Source organism: Schistocerca nitens, chromosome 10 (genome assembly GCF_023898315.1).
Source record: "Schistocerca nitens isolate TAMUIC-IGC-003100 chromosome 10, iqSchNite1.1, whole genome shotgun sequence".
Lineage (NCBI taxonomy): Eukaryota > Metazoa > Arthropoda > Insecta > Orthoptera > Acrididae > Schistocerca > Schistocerca nitens.
In genome coordinates, this window is record NC_064623.1 from 30104734 (window position 1) to 30120335 (window position 15602).

A 15602-nucleotide genomic window follows, 5' to 3' on the forward strand; every position below is an offset into this window, starting at 1 on the left:
GAAATAAATCTAAACCAAACAAGTTCACTGCAGTAGAAGAACGAATTACGTAAAACGACACAAGTTTTGTTTGTCCCTTGTATGTGGCAAGAAGCGTGCACTGTCCTAACACAGGGATAGCTTGTCCGGAATAACTCTTGAGCTGAACATTTGCGGCACGCAACGGAGGTGCGCCCAGTTGTTTGTACGTGGCGTGATTGAGCAATGAAACTGCAGCTCCGGTATCGAGCTGGAATGGGATCACTTTGCCTTCAAAGTCTAAGTCTACAAAAAGTTTATTGTCCTGCTGACGACAAGAGCGACTGTTTTGTGCAACGCGAACAGACACTGGTACCGAATTACGTGCGACGTGACGGGACTTCCGTCGACGGCGACGCACACTTTTTGTAGGACGAACACAGTCACTGTTAGCGAGAGGAACACTGGGCGGAGTGGCACTAACTACATGAATGTCCATGGGCGAAGGTTCCCGAGCCTGAGTGTCCTTGGTTCGATTCCGGCACGAAGCAAAGGGCCGGGAATGGTTGTGATTGTCTGATCTGAGCATTTTCTGGCAAACACTTTGAACATGCCCTTTCTTATTACAGAAAAAGCAAATAGCTTGGCGCGAGGGGCAATTCTCACGCGAATGTCTAGTTGCACACCGCGGGCATGATTTCACTGCATTTGCTTGCTTGCGCGGGACACGTGGCTGCGCGGACGTGCGCGAGGGCAGGTTAGCGTTCCGTGCAGCGGGCCCGGCGGGCCGATTAATGTGACACACGGCTGGCGAAGTTGCAAATGATTCCCGAGCAAAGTCAAGTGTGTCTTGCCTATCTAATATGTCTATCACTTGCTGAATGGAGGTATTTACCAGTTTCAAAATCTGTTCCCGTATGCGAACATCAGAAACGTTCTGTGCTATTGCATCATGCACCATAGTATCTGAATAAGGGAGGCCACAGTCACATTCAAATGCACACTCCCTAGTAAGTCCTTGCAAAGTTGCAACCCACTCCCGATTAGTCTGACCGGCCATACGTTTTGTACGAAAGAACGTATACCTTTTTGCAACGACATTTACTGTTTCTTTGAAATAGGCATCTAAAGCAGACAAAATTTCATCGTATGACAGAGTTGCTACGTCACGTCGGGGAAACAATTTCACTATCACACGGTAGGTGGACACACCTACACACGAAAGCAAAAACGGCTGCCGCTCATTACCTTGAATTCCGTAGGCGGCGAGATGAAATCCAAATTGTCGAGACCATTCCGGCCATGTCTCGTTGGCCGCCTCGTAGGGCCTAAATTGAGGTGCAACAGCATGTTGTGGCTGCGGTAGCGATGAAGCGGCGGCGGCCGCATCGTTTTGCAGCGCACGTTGACCCTGGACGAGCTGTCCCAGGGCATCCAATAACGCCTGCGTCTGCTGATTCTGAAAGCGATAAAATTCGGACAGTACATCTGGAGAATGTGGCGAAGCCATGACACAAGCAAATTAATACAATACGAACGCTAAAGTCCCTTTTTAGACTCGTCGCCAATGTAGTGGACTGTTAAGGCAGCCAGACCACAGTGAAGTAGCCGAAAGGGCACACGTACACACACGCCGACTAGCGCGAAGTCTGGAACAGGATTCGTAATGAATGTGATAAAGAACGTAGCTACTAGAACACTTAACTTTTATATCGTCCTTTGGTATACAGCATTCTTGATGATACAAGTGAGACTATTTAGATTCATGAAGTAACTAATGGCACCTTGCTAGGTCGTAGCCATGGACTTAGCTGAAGGCTATTCTAACTGTCTCTCGGCAAATGAGAGAAAGGCTTCGTCAGTGTAGTCGCTAGCAAAGTCGTCGTACAACTGGGGCGAGTGCTAGTACGTCTCTCGAGACCTGCCTTGTGGTGGCGCTCGGTCTGCGATCCTGACAGTGGCGACACGCGGGTCCGACGTGTACTAATGGACCGCGGCCGATTTAAGCTACCACCTAGCAAGTGTGGTGTCTGGCGGTGACACCACATGCACCACTGACAGTTTATACAGATGAAATTTGAACTCTTGGTGAAGAATTCGTCTCAATGTTGCAAGGGCAGCTGCATGTTTGGGTGCAGATCGCTTGGGGGAATTCAGAATCGACATCCTCACCCTCTCGATGTTTTCAGGCGTTCTGGTAGTTGTTGAAGGTCCTGGTTTCTTTTTCTGCAAACTTCCAGCATCCATAAAGGTGTCTGCCCACACAACGATTTCCCTTCAGGAAGACGACCTGCGGGCGCGATGCTGAACTGTTTCCTGAATGCACGCTGGGTTCTGATGACCGAACGTCCATTCGATAAGTAGGCCCCGACGGCGAACGCGCGCTCCTCTCTTACCCACTGCTTGATCGCTACTAAACTAACCTTAAAAAAGGTAAGGCTCGCGCGCGCACCTGCATATTTGAAGGAGGAAGATATCCTCGACTGGGGGCGAAGTACTAGCGCACGAGGCGCTTCACCTTCTGGCATGACGGTTTGGGTAGAAAATATCATGGCTATATCGTGCTGCTTGACTTTGTGCATTTTTTTCCCTTTTTTGTGATTTTTTATATTTTTATATTAAAATAAAAGAAAGATTAAAGGAGAGTGAGAGGGACAGTGAGAGAAATGGAAAACGAACGGCCTAAGTGACTGGCCGGTGGTTTTAGCAAAAGTCTCCGCTACTGTGGTGATGGCCTCGCATGGTTCTCGTTACTAAAACTGTTGTTGTTGACGTGCAATGGCTTCCATGGCTTCTTGAGCTTCGGGATCCATCTTCCTCCTACCACACCGGAACTCTTCCTTCACCCATAGGTCTAGAACGTCTACTAGGTCGTCCCATTGAGAGGGCGTGAAGATGGGATGTGAATTTATCAAGGCTAGTTCTTTCTTCGTGAACGCTTCCATCAGCGCGTCACGGAATCTGTACGTGCGAAGGGGGATCGGTCGATGGGGGAGGGGAGGTATAGGCTGGTCTGGCGGGGTAAAGGGGTATGGTTGATCTGAATAGTGCCGCGGCAATGTTCTTCAGGATGACCTGTACGTTGCTCACGCCGGGGAATGGTAAGCTAAGCCTCCTCTTCTTCGTCTCGCATTGTTGATTTCGCTGAAACCTAACGCAACAATGAGTAACATCCGCTGTGTGCCGCGAGTTTCAAATAATGAAGTTCCCGCACCGCACCCTGTACACCAGGAGCTGGTGAACTGAACCCTTTATACTCAACGTATCTCCACCAAAAACGTGCAGAGGGATTAAGTCTGGTGGACGTGGTGGCCATGGTCTCCCCACCCACCCATCTGTCCGTCAAGGCTTCGTCCAAGAACTGGGGAACAGGTAACCCCCAGTGCCGGTGTACCACGTCTTGAAACACTTCCATGGTTGAAGTCCCTGTAACTGAGGTGCGAAGTAAAGTTCCTACGGCTCCACGTAAACTGTTGTAGTAATGGTAGGTTTAGTGAAAAAGAACAGTCCAATAATTGCATTGGCATGGGAAGGTTCGTGACTGCCGAAAAAATTCTAATTTTGAGGTTTTCTATCGAGAAGGTAGTATGTGACCATGCCGCTGGCGCAGAGTAGGTTGTATGGCTAGATATAAACAAACTCAGCTGAAAACGTAGTCGCTAGATAGCGCAAGTTGTATGCGCAAAACTGTTGGCACGGACATAGCAGTATCTCCTTGAAGCGGTCTCGCCAACCGAGCTTGTCTTGGACGTGTTAACAAGTAGTAGTGTTTGTTGTGATACGGATCAGTGTTTATGAATCAGTACGCCGCCGAAACCTCTTCCATTTAGAAAGGTAAGTTGAAATTTGCAGTTTCAGGACATAAGCACGTGCCTTGTGACAGGGAGTTCGGCAGCACTGAGGAAGAAGGGATGTGAGAATGATTCCAAAAAAGGCAGCAGAAATGTTTTGAACTGATAAATATGTAAAGCCTAATACTGGTGGACGAGAACTACTTCCACTTTTCTGCTGAAAGTTGCAAGTTTTTGAACACAATTATTTTAAAAATGAGCTGCTTCAGCTGGTTTAGACTGTCAAGGCCTGTAATAAGAACAGTGATTAAATGACACTGAAATGTGGACGGAGCACAGAATTTTTAAGAAAGGACAGTCATTCCTGTCAGTCACTAGTTCGTACTGCTTGCAATGCTTTCAAAAAGACCAGCAATTCCTGATGCAAAAAAAAAGAAAAACTTATCTGTCGAACTTCTTTGCTGAGAAGTATCAAGAGGTTCATCGCAAAATCTGTGCACAAAATACGAACAACAGTAATTCTGATTTTGGATAAGGACTAAATATTGTGTTTTATATACAGAAAGTGGGATTTCAAAGACACAAACACGCCAATTTTTTCAAACGCCGTATGTAACACAAAGCTTGAGTGTATGCCTTTCATTCTAAGCAGTTGCAGTAGTAATGTTAGTGAAAATGAATTCATGAATTTTTTTCGTTTCCCCTGAAATTTTTCTTTTTGGCAGTTACTACCTTTCCAACGCCAATACCTCAATTGTATTGTGCACTGAGCTACACCTTACATTCACTTTCGAACTTTCCTTATCCGTTGTACCACGACATATGGATTCTTCGACCATTAGATTCGGGCATTATGCCTGATTACTTTCCTGGAGATGTAAAAAATAATAGTTGATCGTATTTTATGATACAACGAAATATATTATACTTTCTCTTGCATAGACGCCAGTGCGACGGGAGGAAGGGGGGGGGGGGGGGGAGAGAGAGAGAGAGAGAGAGAGAGAGAGAGAGAGAGTGTGTGTGTGTGTGTGTGTGTGTGTGTGTGTGTGTGTGTTCGTGTTCGTTCGGATAGTGTCAGAGCACATGTCGAAGCGTATCCAAGAAAGCTTTTAGAGTTCAGCTACCATTTTCAAACAATCGATTAGCTGTTACCTAGCATAGTTCCTCAGAAATAAATATTTTTTATCGGGGAGACGCTTCATGCTCACCTTGTATTTCTTCTTCTCCTTCCAATCTGTCTCTGCTCCTATAATTTGTGCCCTCGACAGCTCCATCTAGTACCATGGGTACTAGTTCTGTTATCACACTTGTTATAACAGAAAATTGGAGCGCTTTTCAATTAAAATTGCGATACAACAGTCTCCCCCCCCCCCCCCCCCCCTCATACACTGTAGAAAACCTGGCAGTACTCTCCCTGATAAACTCATCATAAGAGACATGATTCAAAACGTCACACACGATCGAATAGTCATACACAATAGAGAAAATAGGAAGCTACAATTACACACGTGTTAGTGAAAACAGAATAAAAAAATCATTTCTTGTAACTTCTTTGATAAAGGTAACAAATACATGGACACTTGATCACGTGAATTATCTATAAAGACTGATGACCCACAAAAAGATAAATTAAATAAAATCTTACTTTCTCAAGGACTATCAGTACTTAGCATTGAAACAGAGTGAAAAGGCTTTTTTCAAAATCCACGAATGCCAGACAAAATGCCAACTCACATTGATTCCTCTGTCTGTAATTCCGTTCGTGACTTGCAAATGGTTCATTAGGATGTAGTCACCTCTAAAGTCGACCAATAAAAAGAAATAAACAAACTGATATTGAGAAAGCAGTTCTTGTTTCTTGTCAGGTTCTTATCTTCTAACATGGTTGCACGTAAACGCACTTGCATTTTTCAGTTTATCTGAAATGAAATGCCGCTCTATCCCATTCGCTCCGCACACCTGTATGCAAAAGGAAATACTGGGACTCGTAAAATCCTGCCGCCCAGTGAGAATCGTAGGCTTTATGTATATCCCAAGTCGGAAACAGGTTGCTCGTGTACCTGAGTTACGGCGAGCAAAGTTTCGCAACCGAACTGAAAGGCGCGGATAAAACTTCGGTCGGAAGTCCTTGTACAAGGTAGCAGAGTCGGATACCGCAACATCTGCCCGTGGCCTTCATAGCTTATCGCCAAACACAACGTGTGACAAGAGGTTTTCCCTTCTTTGTTCTTTCCAGATTGTGTTACATTATGTGTAGACAGTTGTGTAGTCCCGGACGTCGAGAGAACAGAACCCGCTAAAGTGAAAAGTTGCAGCCGCGTCATTGCCAGAAAACACACTCTGTTCATCATGAGAATGGGCCTAATGTAAACAAACACAAACCCGATGGTAGGTCAGAAGCCGTAGGACACGTACACTGCTGCTGTTACGCTCTTGGAAGTAGGTCCTACTTATGTAGTAGGTATTGTATTACTAAGTTAGGTTAACTGAAACTTTAAGATATTCTAAGGTATTAACGGCCATCAACGTTTTCCTTAATCACGCTCTAGCTATGTAGTTTTTATTTTTAAAAAATCATATGCAATCACAGTATCTATGCTGTTGTGCTCTGATTGTCGCTCTGTTAATACGCAGTATGAAAATGGCTTGGGCTGCTTCCTGTTCCATAGTAAAACACGTGTGGAACACGGTAAAAAGCGCCGAGAAGTAGATTGTTCTTAATGTTTCTCATACATCTACAAAGAACAATTGGCCTTGAAATTTTCCGAAGGACTGTATTTAATATAGTTGATACAAATGCATACTGCAGTTATAGCGGAATCAGTAGCGTAGTAGAATGTATAACAGTGGTTCAACCCTCGCTTTAGTCATTATTTTTTCGTTCAATTTGAAGTACCTACATCCTGTAATTGTAAAATTCATCTTCGTTTTTTTATTTTTTTATTTTTGAAATATGCACGTCTCCTTCTTTCTATTCACATATTGCACCCGAAATTCCTGTTTTCTTTCAAAAATGAAGACTTTATTGTCGATATTTTATGAAAGATTCGTAATGAAGGTTGCTTAAATAAAGAAAACATAATTAAACTTTTAGGGCAAAAATGAGAAACAGAGTACGTTTTGTTTGAACTACGTCCATTGTTTTATGCCACAGCTGTCGTCACACACGAACCGGACTGACAAGTTTCGTGGAAACATGGAAAACAACCGTTTTCATAGCATCGATCACATCATATAAATGCTGCATTTTTACATTTGCCACTGTACCATTACAATACGAAACCAACAGAACTGGCCTGGAGCCAGGTTAAGCAATTTGGTCCGAGAAATAGCAAGACTGTTAAGCTGCCAGAGGTTCTGGAACTAACGCACGCTGCTTTTCCACACGTCACTGCCGAACGGTGGAGGGATCTAGAACGGGACATCATAAATACAGCGGCTGGGTGGCTTCCTAGATTTTGTTGCTCTTCGACTCGTTATCAACGTAGCAGATGACAGTTCCAGAACTGTGATATATTTCTCGGATTCGGATAAGGAAGGAGCTAAGAGATTACAAGACACCTGACTGCAATTAATACCTTTAGTTGCTTTAGGATTCAACAATACGGTGAAATCCCTGCAGTATGCTTCTGCACCAAACACGGCTCACTCAGAAAACTTATCCTGTGTTTTACTTAAGTTAGAAATTTTCATTACTCTTGTTTGTACACTACTGGCCATTAAAATTGCTACACCAAGAAGAAATGCAGATGATAAACGGGAATTCATTGGACAAATATATTATACTACAACTGACATGTGATTACATTTTCACGCAGATTGGGTGCATAGATCCTGAGAAATCAGTACCCACAACAACCACCTCTGGCCGTAATAACGGCCTTGATACGCCTGGGCAATGAGTCAAACACAGCTTGAATGGTGTGTACAGGTACAGCTGCCCATGCAGCTTAAACACGATACCACAGTTCATCAAGAGAAGTGACTGGCGTATTGTGACGAGCCAGTTGCTCGGCCACCATTGACGAGACGTTTTCCATTGGTGAGAGATCTGGAGAATGTGCTGGCCAGGGCAGCAGTCGAACATTTTTTGTATCCAGAAAGGCCCGTACAGGACCTGCAACATGTAGTCGTGCATTATCCTGCTGAAATGTAGGGTTTCGCAGGGATCGAATGAAGGGTAGAGCCACGGGTCGTAACACATGAAATGTAACGTCCACTGTTCAAAGTGCTGTCAGTGCGAACAAGAGGTGACCGAGACGTGTAACCAATGGCACCCCATACCATCACGCCGGGTGATACGCCAGTATGGCGACGACGAATACAGACTTCCAAGATGGGTTCACCGTGATGTCACCAAACACAGATGCGACCATCATGATGCTGTAAACAGAACCTGGATTCATCCGAAATAATGACGTATTGCCATTCGTGCACCCAGGTTCGTCGTCGAGTACACCATCGCAGGCGCTCCTGTCTGTGATGCAGCGTCAAGGGTAACCGCAACCATCGTCTCCGAGCTGATAGTGCATGCTGCTGCAAACGTCATCGAACTGTTCGTGCAGATGGTTGTTGTCTTGCGAACGTCCCCATATGTTGACTCAAGGATCGAGACGTGGCTGCACGATCCGTTACAGCCATGCGGATAAGATGCCTGTCATCTCGACTGCTAATGATATGAGGCCGTTGGGATCCAGCACGGCGTTCCGTATTACCCTCCTGAACCCACCGAGTCCATATTCTGCTAACACTCATTTAATCTCGACCAACGATAGCAGCAATGTCGCGATACGATAAACCGCGATCGCGATAGACTACAATCCGACCTTTATCAAAGTCGGAAACGTGATGGTACGCATTTCTCCTCGTTACACGAGGCATCACAACAACGTTTCACCAGGCAACGCCGGTCAACTGCTGTTTGTGTACGACAAATCGGTGTGGAACTTTCCTGATGTCAGCACGTTGCAGGTGTCGCCACCGGCGCCAACCTTGTGTGAATGCTCTGAAACGCTAATCATTTGCATATCACAGCGTCTTCTTCCTGTCGGTTAAATTTCGCGTCTGTAGCACGTCATCTTCGTGTTGTAGCAATTTTAATGGCCAGTAGTGTAATTAGAACATTATGTTAGGAGAGAATGGGAGCATTTTACGCTTTCCGTTTCGTCACCTAAAATGTGTGCCGTAGTGCTGGAGTTTCGACGAAAATTGTCATTGCTTTTAAAAATTAAATAAGATTCGAAGGTATACAGTATCGTTTCTTTGCTCGTCTCTTTATGTCCCAACTGCAACTGCTTACATGATTGTGGGATAAATGGACCAGCTGCTGGCCAGTGCTATCAAAGTTAAATACGCCGGTAAAGCTGTAGTCCCGCATTATCGCTCAGTCTATGTGCGTGTAACAGAACATGAAACGTATCTTTATGACCGTACTTGGCTATACTGGACACAGCTTGCCTTCCGCTCCACGTGAAACGAAACCAAACGAGATTCAAGCAAGCGCGGAAGAATACATGGCGTAATGTTCAAATCAGGTTTATTCTTACGACGAACAGAGTATAGCAGTTACCTCGCTGTTCCGCGTGGAAGGCGATAACAGAGCGTTTTCGCGGACAAGTGCTACAGTCTGCCGTCAACTAGCGGCCAACGAAAGAGCCGACACAGTATGTATGCCTTCGAGACAGAAACTTTTCATGGCTACCGATAAAAGTAACTTGTGCATGCAAGAAAGGAAAGGACCCCAATGTTCTGTGGGAGACACCTACATCTCAAGCTACGTGATTACTCTGCAGTTCACACGTAAGTGTTTGTTAGTGGGTGTACACAGAACCACTTTCAGAATATTCCTTGACCATTTCGCTTTGGAAGAGCACTTCGGGAAAAATGAACACGTATTTTTTTTCCGTGCGAGCTCTGATCTACGAGGTTAATCCCAAAAGTAAGGTCTCCAATTTTTTTATAAGTACATAGACCTGTGATCTTAAAAATTCTTTGGCTACATTATCATAGCGCCCATAATGGCTATTCCCATCATCCTAACATCTGGCTACATTCTGAGAGCGTCACATACATTAGTCATACACACATGCACATTGTTAATGGGCTGCGCACACACACACACACACACACACACACACACACACACACACACACACACACACACACAAATGTCCCTGTAGCCAGAAATCTAACGGATGCAGGGCCAGTGAAAGGGGAGGCTACCGGACTTCGACCAATCGACGGCAAAGAAACGTTGCGGCGAAGTGCAGTTGCACGATACGTAGAAATAGGGTAGTGCCCTTTTATGAATAACCAGTTGTTGTGTTAACTGCTTTTGCTACACACATGCAAGGTGAATTGAACTAAACTCCCTGCCACACGGATGCAGTGTATTCGCTGCCGAATTTGTGGCCGTCGCTCGAGCCCTCAGTCACTTTCGTTCTTGCACTGGCGAGGAGTTTTTAATCCGCCGCGACTCCGTGAGTAGTCTTACGGCTATTGAGCAGTGCTACTCTCAACACCCATCGGTTATGACTCCCCTCTCTAACATCGATGAAGCTGAACGACCTGTTGTTTTTGTCTGGACACCACGTGACTTTGGGATCCCAGAGAATGAAGGTGCTGACCAGTTGGCCAACTTAGCTGCGAGGATGCCAGCTTCGGAGGTGGGGATACAGGAATCGGACCTTTGGGCGACTCTACAACGTCAGTTGTTGGAAGCTTGGAACGCAGACTGCTTTATCCTGGTTTCTCGAAACAAACTGAAAGCAGCAAATGGGACCGAGACCATGTGGCTGTCTTCCCTTCGCGCTTCTCGCAGGGAATCTACTGTTTTGTCAGCTTCGCGTTGGTTACACTTGCTTGAGCCCATGGCCACAACTTTCATGTGAGGATCCATCCTACAGTCAGTGTGGTGCCCATCTCATGGAGACCCATGTACTACTGGACTGCCCCAATTTGGCCGCCTTGTGACGCTTGCGATGAAACCTTAAACTTGATGACACACTGTCCCTAGTGCTGGTGGATGACACTGAAGTGGCCGGTCTGGTTTCACGTTTCATCCATGTAGGTGGTTTCTACTCACCTCTGTGAGGTAGGGCGTATTGGTCTTGGTCGACTGCTTGAGGGATTCCAGGGGTGTCCCGTCACCTGCTTCGACCCAGGAGTTCATGGGTGCCCTTTTCCGGTGGTCCATCCCGATTCCTACCTATTCCACTCTGGTGCCATCTTTGTTGTCTTTCGTCAGGTTTCATAAACTTGTCAGCACTGCCACTTTACTTGTAGTAATGGAGGTTGAGGAAATATTGGTTGGATACAGAGTGTGCGTCTCCCATCGCATAACATGTGCTGGATCCTCCACTGCTTTCTGGGTGGAGCAACTGACCCACCTTAAAAACCCTCTTACTCCTCTCTCACTTGTACTTGCTTCTGTCTCTCGGTTTTGTTGTTTGTCAGCTACAACCGGGTTCATCATGGGTGTCTAGGCTTGCTGCTCGGCTTGCTGTGTGTAAGATGGAGAGACTAAAGGCCCCTTCAACAGCACCAATCGAATCCAGTCGTTGGCTACCTGCGAGGCTATCATTCTGGAGTGGCGCTGGTAATTCATGCGGAATGAACCTACACAATTAAAAACTCATTAAAATGGCCCATATTTCAACAGGTACTACTTCTGTGGAGGTCTGGGCGCAGCGTCTTTGATTAGTAATCAGTGTCCTCGGTCCCAGGGTCGAACCTGGCCACAGCTTATTTTCTGAATAAAAATCGTCAGCATTGGCGGCCGAGGGAGTCATACCCATTCTGCCACGAGCCTCTTCAAAGCGGGATGAGATGCGGACAGAGGTTCAGGCCACTCTTCCCCTTGGAGTGGGAAACTGCCCCTAAAGGCAGAAGAATCAGCAAGGATCAACGACATGAGGATGCAGGAAACAGTGAAAATAGCAGCATTAAAGACCCTGTGGCTGAGCGGCTCAAGGCGCTTCAGTCTGGAACTGCGCTGCTGCTACAGTCGCAGGTTCGAATCGTGCCTCGGGCATGGATGTATGAGATGTCCTTAGGTTAGTTAGGCTTAAGTAGTTCTAAGTCTATGGGACTAATGACCTCAGATGTTAAGTCGCATAGTGCTTAGAGTCATTTGAACCATTCGTCCATTGGCAAAGGATTGTGGAGTAGAATGAGATTTTCACTCTGCAGCGGAGTGTGCGCTGATATGAAACTTCCTGGCAGATTAAAACTGTGTGCCAGACCGAGACTCGAACTCGGGAACTTTGTCTTTCGCTGGCAAGTGTCCTACCAACAGAGCTACCCAAGCAAGACTCAGGCCCCGTCCTCACAGCTTTACTTCTGCCAGTATCTGGTCCCGAGTTCGAGTCTCGGTCCGGCACACAGTTTTAATCTGCCCGGAAGTTTCGATTGTGAAGTAGTCCCTCCAGTCGGCTCTCTGGGAAGGGAGTGCCAGGACCGATGACCGTGGCAGTCTGGTCCCTTCAATCCCACAAACCAACCAACCAAGGGACTGCCAAGGAGGACCATGAGAAAAAGGTTGAATAACCAGCGAAAGAATAACGTTCTAAGAATCGGAGCGTGGAATGTTATAAGTTTGAAAGTAGTAGCGAAGATAGAAAATCTAAAAATTAAAATGCAAACCCTCAAACTAGATACAGTGAGCGTTAGTGAAGTGAAATGGAAGGAAGATAAGAATGTCAGGTCAAATGAGTATAGGGTAACATGAAGAGCAGCAGTAAATGGTATAACGGGAGTAGGATTCGTTGTGAACAGGAAGTTTGGTCAGAGAGTGTTACTGTGAATAGCTCATCAATAGGGTTGTTCTGATCATCGACATCAAACTAATACCGACAACTATAGTTCAGGTATATGTGCCGATGACGCAGGCTGAAGGGATAGTGTACAAGGATACTGAACGGGTAATCCAGTACATACTGGGGGAGAAAAATCTAATAGTCATGGGGTACTGGAATACGGTTGTAGGGGAACGAGTGGAGGAAAAGGTTACAGGGGAATATGGGCTTGGGGCAAGGAATGAGAGAAGAGGAAGACTAATTGAGTTCTGTAATAAATTTCAGCTAATGACAGCGAATATTCCGTTCAAGAATTACCAGAGGAGGTAATATAATATATCCGTTAGATTATATCACTATCAGACAGATTCCGGAATCAGATCCTAGATTGTAAGGCGTACCAAGAGCAAATACAGACTTAGATCACAATTTAGCAGTGATGAAGAGAAGGCTGAAGTTTGAGACTAGTTAGGAAGAATCAATGCGCAGAGAAGTAGGATACGGAAGCACTAAGGAATGAAATTCTCTGTAGATACCGCGGTAAGGAATAGCTCAGTGGGCAATTCAGTTGAAGAGGAATAGCCAAATCTAAAAATGGCAGTCACAGGAAAGAAAACATAGGTACAGAGAATGTAACGGACGAAATACTTCAGTTGATCGATAAAAGGTTGAAATATCAAAATGTTGAGGGAAATACAGGAATACAGAAATAAGTCACCGAAGAATGAAATAAACAGGAAGTGCAGGGAAGCTAAGGTGAAGTAGCTGAATGAAAAATGTGAAGAAATCTGAAAAGATATGATTGTAAGAACGTCTGAGTCAGCATATAGAAAAGTCAACACAACTTTCGTTGAAGCCGGCCGCTGTGACCGAGCGGTTCTAGGCGCTTCAGTCCGGAGCCGGGCTGCTGCTACGGTCGCAGGTTCGAATCTTGACTTGGGCATGGATGTGTGTGATGTCCTTAGGTTAGTTAGGTTTAAGTAGTTCTAAGTTCTAGGAAGTGCAGGGAAGCTAAGACGAAATGGCTGCAGGAAAAATGTGAAGACATCGAAAAAGATATGATTGTCGGAAGGACAGACTCAGCATACAGGAAAGTCAAAACAACCTTTGGTGGCATTAAAAGCAACGGTGGTAACATTAAGAGTGCAACGGGAATTCCACTGTTAAATGCAGAGGAGAGAGCAGATAGGTGGAAAGAATACATTGAAAGCCTCTATGAGGGTGAAGATTTGTCTGATGTGACAGAAGAAGAAACAGGAGTCGATTTAGAAGAGATAGGGGATCCAGTATTAGAATCGGAATTTAAAAGAGCTTTGGAGGACTTACGGTCAAATAAGGCACAAGGGATAGATAACATTCCATCAGAATTTCTAAAATCATTGGGAAGTGACAACAAAACGACTATTCACTTTGGTTACAGAATTTAGGAGGTTGGCGATATACCATCTCACTTTCGTAAAAATATCATCCACACAGTTCCGAAGACTGCAAGAGCTGAAAAGTGCGATAGTTACCGCACAATCAGCTTAACAGGTCATACATCCAAGTTGCTCACAAGAATAATACACAGAAGAACGGAGACGACAATTGAGGAACTGTTAGATGCCGATCAGTTTGGCTTTATGAAATGTAAAGGCACTAGGGAGGTAGTACTGAATTTGTGATTGATAATGGAAGCAAGATTGAAGCAAAATCAAGATACGTTTATAGGACTTGTCGACCTGGAAAAATTCGACAATGTCATATGGCGTAAGAAGATGTAAATTCTGAGGAAAATAGGGGGAAGCTATAAGGAGAGATGGGTAATATACAACATGTAGAACAACCAGGACGGAAATGCTGGAATTCAAAGTGATGTAAGACAGGGATGTATTCTTTCTCCCGTACTGTTCAATTTCTACGTCGAAGAAGGAATGATGGAAATAAAACAAAGACTCAAGAGTGGAATTTAAAATTCAAGGCGAAAGGATATCAATGATAAGATTAGCTTCATGTTGCTATCCTCAGGAAAAGTGAGGAAGAATTACGGGATCTGCTGAATGGAATGAATAGTCTAATGGGTACGTCTGAATTGAGAGTAAATCGAAGAAAGACGAAACTAATGAGAAGTAACAGAAATGAGAACTGCGAGAAACTTAACATCGGGACTGACGGTCACGAAGTAGATGAAGTGAAGGAATTCTGCTACCTAGGAGGCAAAATAACCGATGACGGACGGAGCATGGAGAATCAAAAGCAGACCAGTACTGGCAAAAGGGGCGTTCGTGGCCAAGAGAAGCCTACTAGTATCAAACATAGGCCTTAATTTGAGGAAGAAATTTCAGAGATGTACTTTTGGAGCACAGCATTGTGCTGTTGTGAAACATGGACTGTGGGAAAATCGGAAGAGAATCGAAGCATTTGAGATGTGGTGCTACGGAAGAATGTTGAAAATTAGGTGGACTGATAAGGTAAGGAATGAGATGGTTCTGCGCAGAATCAGAGAGGAAATCATTGGGACAGGTTGTTATGACATCTGTTAAGACATGAAGGAGTAAATTGCACCGTACTAGAGGTAACTGTAGAGGGTAAAAACTGTAGAGGAAAACTGAGATTGGAATACATCCAGCAAACGATTGGACGTAGGTTGTACGAGAGTTGTCCAGAAAGTAATATACCGCATTTTTTCTTCAATTCTTCATTGAACACTAAGGCAGTTGCATACACGGAAGGATGGTGTTGTGTCTACACACTCTATCTTTCCACGTAATCTCCACCCTGTTCTATGGCGTTTCTCCAGGCCAAAACAAGGGTGTATATGCCCTGTCGGTACAAATCCTTGTCCTGGTGGCGGAGCCAGTGCCTGACTCTATGGATCATCATCCCATCGTCGTCAAAATGTCTTCCACGAATGCGTCTCTCCTCGCGAATGACATGAGCTCGCTACATGTGAGGTGTGGCAGCCGTGGATGTCTCCCCGACCGTTGCAAATCGTGGAGCTGCGCCGAACCGCCTTCTGATGAACTCGCCCTCCGTGCCCAACGACTAACTGTACTTCTATTGATAGCGGATGCTCCAT

General features: G+C 45.2%; 1 protein-coding gene across 1 annotated transcript in view; it reads left to right on the plus strand.

Annotated features, from left to right (window-relative positions):
- LOC126209823 (uncharacterized) overlaps nt 1–15602 on the plus strand; it is a 419427-nt gene that overhangs the window by 81726 nt on the left and 322099 nt on the right. The window lies entirely within an intron of this gene.